Genomic DNA, 7,144 nt, shown 5'->3' on the forward strand with positions numbered 1-7,144 from the left:
GAAGTTTAAACACCCTAAATCTCCAACTAGATTCAGACTCACTCATCAACACTTATTACCTATTATGACTGGCAGTAACAAATATGGAACCTGATGCTGACTGTCTCGTCAGGCAAAAGCAGACTCACAGTTCACACTGATTTTTGGGGGAACACTGTATGAGTTGGGATAATGGAAATGATTAAAGTAAATAAAATGTCTGCATTATCATTATGAAGTAAAATTATACTACAGTTATACACAGCAGACAATACATCCAGTATACATGGTAAATAGCTTTTTTTTGGGGTGTGTTTACTATTTCATCTGCGGTCCGGCCCCCCGAAACACTGAAGAACAGTAATCCGGCCCTTAAGTTAAAAAGTTTGAGGACCCCTGGTCTAATGTATATAGTGTGATTACTCTCAAAAAATGTAATTGTTATTATTGGCAGACAATAAAGGCAGACAACAAAGAATAAGAGAATAAGAAGAAGATATTATAACACCCAAAATATGGATTGAAATAAATTTATGAGACAACATTTTTATGTTAGATATAAAACAGATATAAAGCCACAACTTATTTGTTAGCCTTTAAAAGAGGAAGCAATTAATAAAATAAATCTGTACTGCTTGATGTAAAGCTTCATGGAGAAAATAAAAAGCAGTCAAAACTGATAATAAAGTTTCTTGATGAATAAAAACCTGAGACAATACACTGGTTTTAAAGCTGGTAACCATCCTAAACTAATCAGGCTGGTCAAGTTTAGTGGTTTTAAATGCATACTAGACTAACTGGTCAGCCTGAAAGACTATTAGGACAACCAGCTGCCCCAAAACAACACCAGCTTTTCCAGGCTGCAACATGATTAAAGACAGAATATTTCATAAAGAGCATTTCTTTGTACTTTTGTAGTTTACCTTAGAAAGTGATTCGTTATCTGTCAATTGGCCGCCCGACCCCCTCTGTCGCAGTATTTAACTACGCTGTTGCTCGTCTTTAGATTAGAAAAGAAGTATTTCCAGTTTTATCTGTTTACACCTACATGCTGTTTAATTAATTTTAAACAGAAAAAGCAAATAAACTGAATTTAAATACTTCTAACAAGTGAAAATATCCGGCTAAGAAGCAGTGCAATTACATTTATTGGTCACAAGGGGTCAGCAGTTAAACATTAAGGGCACATGCAGTAAAATTCAAGCTGTGCTACCTAGCAAAGAACCGAAAAATCTTGGAGAAAGTTTGTTAAAAAGGTACTTAATTGGAAATAATATTCATGATGTTGAGGATGATTTGGAGTTTGAAATGCACTATATAAAGATAAATAAATACATTAAAGGGTAAAAACCCTTAAGCTTTAAATAAGTAGGCTAAATGTTTGTAAGCTAAAGTATAAAGCATTGAACACAAACAAGATGATAGATTAAAAAAATACTTTACAGAAAATCTGTATATTATTGAAATAATGAAATGTAACACATGCACTTTTATCACTGTGATTTGTGCATGTGTGTATTGTATTACACCACAGAAAGAATGTAACTGAATGTGACTGTTGTGACGAGATTAGCACCCAGGATGGGTTCTCACCTTCCATCCACCTCAGTTGGATTCTCACCTTCCATCCACTTTCCATATATTTTTTATCTTTTTTTTTTTTTTTTAATATCTTTTCTTACCTTGTTCAGAATGTATTTTTGTGCAAGTAATACATATTTGTGGCTTACATTAAGACTATATAATGGTCTAAGTAAATGAAACATGACTGAATATAATGGTCTAAGTAAAAGAAACATGAGCAACAGGAACTCGACTGAATTTCAAATTATATACAGGTTGGCTGCCAATTCACTGCACGCTTTAGCTAGACAAACCTGATAAGTCAACTTATCATTTTTAAAGCATTTTTAAACATCTAAACTATCATCTTTAATCTATAAAATCTATAAAATATACATCCTAAGTAACTTACACACACACACACCATTAAATTTACACAAACAAGCTTGTCCTTATATTTAGATCTCACATGCTTCTGTTATTGTTTTGATTACATTTTTTTGCTGCCTCTCCTAATTTCCATGTTATCCGTTTACTATTCATACCAACAGTATATCTTTTTAATTATGTTATAAACTTTCTGTTCACTGCTATTTAGCATTTTTTGTATAATATTGTTTGTCATGCTAACAATAAAAGCCTAATTTCCTTTTGTTTGAAACCAACTAGATGCAATTTTACTGGACCAATTACACCATGTGGTGCAAATATTTGAACACTGCTGCCATCATTCATTATGATAACTACTTCCATACACATAAAAAAAATAAAGCACATTTCATGACCCCATTAATCATCATCATTCAACCTTTATAGGACATTCTGGAGTGCAGTTTGTGACTGAGATCTTCACCTCTTACATCTTTCATAAGAGTGAAAGATTGTCTTCCTAAATGCTCCAGCACCATATCATAAACCATTCAGAACTTATTTTAAGAAGGAATAGTGACCCTACTGCTTATTAGTCCATCTTAATATATTACTATAAAGGTTATTTATTAAAAAAAAAGGGCCAGATTTTGAAATCAAAATCTTATAGCAAAAAAAGACATAATGTGATGTGGGGCAGTAGTCTATTACATAGTCTAGCCCACCACCTCTGAGAGCCTGGTTTGAATCTTAGTTATGCTATCGAAGCATATATTCCTGGCTTATGACAAGTGTTCACCGGTGAAATCAGACCCACTGCATTCCTGACCTGAAGAGATAATAATAAAATCAGTCCTCTTAAAAGGAGATTTCTATTTTATCGTCTCAAGTTCAATTTCACATTAATTTGGAGAGATTAGTTTTGAGGCATTATCTATAGTTCCCCAAATAGTTGCAACTATTGCCTGAGCTTATTTAAATAATTATTTGTGGCCGCCAATCACAATTGGTCACAGATTATGGTGTGTAATTCAACATAAGTGATCGGAGAGAATGGGCAAGGCTGGATAGAACGGTGGGGCTGTGGCGAGGGCAGCAGATGGCCCTTAATTGTTCTGGGGTTAACGGCAAGTCCATTTCACGGCTCTCTCCGGCCAGATGTGTGACTCTCTTGCCGGAATGCAGGTGCGATTGTTTTCATTCAGCTTTTACTTTAATTAGAGCCACTGTCTCACCTGACATGGCTGTGTCTGAGTTTTGATAACTGCCCACAAAGCTAGAAAGCATTGGCATAAAAGAGACCCCAATGAGTTCCCTCAGAAACTTCTTCTGTGGTAGCAGCACTTGTGATGGATGAATCAAATATCATTTGAAATTGCAATAGGAAACATATATAAATTTTCTCTTGTGATTGGGAGTTAAATTCAGATTTGAGAGCACATGGGGCAGGTGTGGGAATTCTGTGATATGAGCACTGCCCTGTTACACATACACGTTTGAAACAATCTGCTCAAAAATACCAGCTGCTCCAAACTGTGTGTTTATAAATGAAATTATGGTGCATATTGCACATCCTGTTCAAGGGCTGTGTGTGTGTGAGTGTGAGTGTAAAGCTGTCTGTGCAGCGTTTTTTGACTGATCATTTGTGATCATATCATGCTAGATGCCATCAAGTGCCATCATAATTGCTTTATTTTCTTTAAATACCTTTATTTCCAAAACATTTAATAGTGTGCTCATTTTAAAGGAAACTAAAGAAGCTCTCTGCATAAAATCTGGAATTTTACGAAGCTTCTGATCGGCCATTTTAAATAATTAAAAATCATCAACGTTTAAAATAAATTGGTTGGTTAGCTGGCTAGCTAAAGATTACTAGTCTTAAGCTATATCCAATAAATCTAATACTCCGAAGCTATATCATTAAATATTTTTTTTAAAAATTCAATCTTAGTTTAGATCATGTCATATTTTCCTGCAACTCGTAGCAACTAGCTAGATAGGGATTGACAGGCTAATTTTTGTTCCATCAAGATCCAGCTAAATATATTACAGAGATTTTGGGGGTCAGGACTTTAATAAAGTTGAATATTTAGACGTCAGATAGTTAAATAGCTAATTTTTTGTGGATGTTTTATATATATATATATATATTGTTTTGCATTACCTTAAAAGGGTTCTTAAATGGTCCTGTGATTGTTTATTGATTGATTTTTTACTAAATAAATTTTTTTTTTTAATATATATATATATATATATATATATTAGGGCTGTCGAAGTTAACGCGATAATAACGCATTAACGCGATTTCAATTTAACGCGATTAAAAATAATAGTGCCGTTAACGCAAATTCTAGTTAATGTTGAGACTTGACTGGTAGAACTACAACGCTCGGTTACATTATGTTAACATTATGTTAAAACAAACGTTTTAATGTCGGACTTGCCACCGTTTTTCATTTGCGGTTTGTTAGCATAATGTAACCGAGCGTTGTAGTGATGCACTTATAAAGAAATAAATACACGCTATATTCACAAGTTGTCGGGAGCAGAACACTTTTATTAACTTATTCTGTTAAGGTACCAAATACCGGAAAGCTGAGTCAAGCACGTTAGTCCATGCACTATGGAAGCCCCAAAGGGTCAAAACACACTCACTTCGTGTAGAAACGGCCATCAAACCATTGTCACAATACAACCACAGAAAAGTCTGTTACAATAACTACGCCTTATCCCACCTGAAGCACCGCTGATCTACAATGTTTGCTGATGGAGAAATTCTAAACTACAATCTGACATTTACTGCCTAGTATGGGAGTGAATAAAACTCCCTTACAGTTTTCTCTTGTCCCAGCAGTTTTTAACATCAGTACATTTAGCATAAAATGTGTTCACCATTTTAATTGTAACATTTCACATAAAAATCCTTGTTTTCTATAACATTTACACAGATTTTTTTTAATGCGATTAATCGCGATTAACTATATGAAATTCTGAGATTAATCGCGATTAAAATTTTTAATCGTTTGACAGCCCTAATATATATATATATATATATATACATATATATATATATATATAGTTTGCATCCATGCCTAAAAACATATATATTTTATTATATTTTTATGATTATTAAAAGTAGGACCCACAATGGACAGTGAAACACAATGGACCTTCGTATTTGATTGTGAATTACTAAGTAGAGGGACAGATAGATCAAAGCTATTGAAGTGTGAATAGTTATCATATTAATGTTTATGGAAGGACTGGACATGACAGAAACAAGATTTATCTTGACAGACTTTAGATGAAGTGGCGTGGCAGTGTTCCTAAGATATTTGTGCTTGTCAAGACTTTGCTCCCAACTGAATATGCACAGAGCCGGCTCAGGTGGTGGACGCGGTGCCTCAGATTGTCAATTTAAAGAAGAATGCCTCGGAAATGGCAAGAGGAATGCAGTGGAAATAGGATCTGTTAGGATTCCAAATGAGCTTTGCCGATGCTCTGTATAATGCTGCTCCCTCCTGTATCAAACTAATAAATTACAGTCCATCTCTTCCATTACAAGAGAGAGGGAGAGAGGGAGAGATATCCCAGGCATGACACTGAGTTAGCGAAAGGTCATACGAGCACTAAATTGAGATATAGAAAATACCTCTACATCTAAAATCAGTTTTATACATCACAGATTTTGAGAAAACTGATGATATTGTGACATGTACTGTTATGCAATAAAACGTTACTTCACCCAATCTGGTGAGAAAATGTTTTTTTTATTTATGAGATCAATTCATGCCACATTTTTGCTTTCCTTTTGTGTTTATATTTAATAAAGGGTGATTTTAGGGCTCTAACTGATAGTGCTGTTTATTGGTTTCTAACGTTAAATAAAAGCATGCTAAATTTTCTATATTATTTTTATATATCTACAGATGTTTTTTTAACATCTTTACCATGAGCACAGATACACTATATTGCCTAAAGTATGTGGACACCTCCTGATTATTGAGTTCAGGTGCTTAACCACACCAGTTCCTATTGGGTAAATAAATCAATTATATCATTAATTAATATTTGTTTTTGCTACTTTGTAGCAACAGTTTGGGCAGTGTTTTTTCTGTTCCTGCAGGATTGTGCCCCTGTGCACTAAGTGAGGTCTGTGAGGACATGCTTTGATAGCTCTGGTTTGAAGGAACTCCAGTGGCCTGCACAGGAGCTTGAACTCGAACAGTTAATACTCTTGAGATAAATTGGAATGTAAAATGTAAGCAGGGCTTCATGTTTAACAGTGCTCTCTATAATAATGTCCAGGGTTATAGGTTGGGATGTCCAACGTCCCGGTGGCCGATAGCACATGCTGAGAGTGGAATCTGGATCTCAGAGCTGGTGGGCTAGTATAACAAACTGCTGTGCCACCTGAATCCATGAGTACGCATGTTTCTAAATGCTGTTTTGCTATGGACAACAAACATGTGTTTATCATCTCAGGAGAAAATGTTCATGCCCTGACTTGCTTCCTCTCTCTCTTTCTCTCTCTTCCTCTCTCTCTTTCTCTCACTTTATACTGCTTTAAGTTCAGCTAATTTACACCTCACCTTTCTCCCCAGGTATCAGACTAAGCATTATCACCACAGCGACCTGGTCCTCCCAAGGCCTTAGAGACCAAAGAGAAACAAATGGCAATGAAACACACAAATACATGCCTACATGCACATACTACACACTAGCATATGTTTTGAAGATGTTGAGGTGCACCCCTTAGGATCTTTCATGTGCAAAAAGATTTTTCAGGTTGCCTGATAATTAGAAAATAATCTTACTTTGACAGAGATAAATCATTTACTAGGCAGTTGCTGACCTTAAGGTTTTGGCTTTATAACTGGATTGCAAGATTACAACATGAAGAACCGAATAGCATAATGTTTTACTTACCTTTTAATCATGAGCTTTACTATAAATTTGCTTCACTTGATCATTTTAAACACTTAGCCTTTTTCAGTTGGCAATTTTTATTTTACTCAGACAAATCAGTTTTATTTTTGATATGATAAATCAGATATTTTAAATAAAACATTACTTGGGAACAAAGTGTGTGCCTTAATTTACATGGGCTTTGTCTTGATCCAAACTATTGCTTGGGACTGGTAATGAGACTATTGATGGTGTACTAAATCTATGCAGTATATATGATAAGTAAATGTTATATATGGACGAATCAAAGTCACCTTTGATCAAT

This window comes from Trichomycterus rosablanca, chromosome 12 (genome assembly GCF_030014385.1).
Source record: "Trichomycterus rosablanca isolate fTriRos1 chromosome 12, fTriRos1.hap1, whole genome shotgun sequence".
In the NCBI taxonomy this organism is placed as follows: domain Eukaryota; kingdom Metazoa; phylum Chordata; class Actinopteri; order Siluriformes; family Trichomycteridae; genus Trichomycterus; species Trichomycterus rosablanca.